At 57.5% G+C, this 1677-nt stretch overlaps 1 long non-coding RNA gene across 2 annotated transcripts; it reads right to left on the reverse strand.

Moving 5' to 3' along the window:
• Nucleotides 1–287: 287 nt before the first annotated feature.
• On the reverse strand, nt 288–1662 carry LOC121024548 (uncharacterized). 2 transcript variants are annotated; one of them, XR_005787735.1, is made up of 2 exons: nt 1008–1662; nt 288–529 (listed from the first exon to the last, which is right to left on the reverse strand). It is a non-coding gene; the product is annotated as an uncharacterized LOC121024548 (long non-coding RNA). The 2 variants fall into 2 exon arrangements; XR_005787734.1 differs by having other exon boundaries at nt 937–1662.
• Between the last annotated feature and the right edge of the window lie 15 nt (nt 1663–1677).

The raw sequence follows: 1677 nt of genomic DNA on the forward strand, positions 1-1677 counted from the left end.
TGTGGGCAGAGAGATATTCCAGAAGGAAGTGTCCTGTGGTCAGGATTGATTCAAGGCAGGGAGGCTGAAGGTGAGGGTGATAATTGGGGCCTCTGTCTATTGTGTGCTCACATGCACTCTGTCCTCGCTGCCTAGGTCACCTCCTGCATTGCCATCAGGTTCCTGGGGCTCTGCCTGGGACACTGGCTTGCCTGCACTTGGCTAGGGTAGCAGCGGTGGGAGATGCTCCTGGGGGAGGGGTGATACTCATTTTTTGTTGCCACTGTCACAAAGGACCACAAGCTGGGTGGCTCAAAACAACAGAAATGTATTCTCTGTCAGTTCCGAAGGCCAGAAGTCCAGGATCAGCAGGACTTTGAGTCGGCAGTTCCGTGCTCTGTCTGAAAGCTCTAGGAGGGGATCCTTCCTACCTCTTCCAGCTTCTGGTGGCTCCAGCAAGCTGTAGTGTTCCTCGACTCAGGGATGCATTGCTCCGAACCCCGCGTCCATTTCACACGGCCTTCTCCGCGCGTCTGTGTCCAGTTATCCCCTGCTTGTGTAAGGACACCGGTCGTTTGATTAGGGCCCACCCGGATCCGGCGTGCCCTCATCTTAACTTGATGACATAGGCAAAGACCCTCTTTCCAAGTAAGGTTTCTGCACAGGTGCTGGGTTAGGACTTCAGCATAGCTTCTTGGGGACACGGTTCAACCCACAACAAGGGGCGCTGGAGTGATTCTCCCTCCCCCTCCGAAGGTCAGGTACCCAGGTGCCCACGGGGATAGGGGGCACAGTTGGTGTCTGCGGAGGTCTCGGGGACTCTGTCCCCGGTTTGTGGGTGTGAGGGGAGCCTGAGGGTGTGCTGTCACCAACAGCAGGTGGCGCTGTGACCTTCTTACTGCCGCCCTAGCAGGGCTCGGAGGCTTGGATTGGCGCTAGAGCAGACAAAGATCTCACCTCTCAGTTGCGAGGAGACAACACTCAACTGTAAACACCAGAAGCACCGTCATTTCAGGGGTGACACGTACCATCAAAATCAAACAAGGTGGGGCCACGGGATGGTGAGCCGGGGACATCTTGGACAGGAGGCCAGGGAACCTAGCAGGAACAGGCCTTCCGAGGTCAAGAGTCTGTGCTTCCTCCTACACCTGCGAGTTGAGCCGGCCCTTCCCAGCCATTTTTCAAGGGCCCTGCAGCTATGATTACGCTCTGTGGTTTCTGGGCAGCTCCCCCGTTACCGTTACCGAAGGGCAGGGTAGCTGTGTCTGAGGAGCACGCAGAAGGCAGCCGTCTGGATGGGTGGGCTGTCGAGATTGAGGGGTCCCTGTCCCCAGAGACCCTGCCCAAAGGGTCCCCCCACTGCTCACCTGCTGGGGTTCTGCCCTGTCCTCATACAAACCGGAGAGGGCCATCTGGGGCTGAGGAACAGGGGCCCTGGACTCCCCATGGGCGAGTAGGCTCCTAGGGGCATCAGTGAAATGAAGCAAAGTGCCTAGGGTGGCCTGGCCCCAGAAGAGAGGCCATTTCTTACTGTGACCCCCTGGGCACTTCTGGGTCCCACAAGGCTCAAGTCGCCAGCCCTCGACGGTGGGTCATTCGCTGATTTCTACAAGAGGTACTTACCCAAGGGCCTCTGAGCATCGTGCCTGGGCTTCACTCTGGGAGGATGAGACCGTAGAGAAGAAATACAGGAAAAGG

Source organism: Herpailurus yagouaroundi, unplaced genomic scaffold (assembly GCF_014898765.1).
Source record: "Herpailurus yagouaroundi ecotype Mexico unplaced genomic scaffold, PumYag 65901, whole genome shotgun sequence".
Taxonomy (NCBI): Eukaryota; Metazoa; Chordata; class Mammalia; order Carnivora; family Felidae; genus Herpailurus; species Herpailurus yagouaroundi.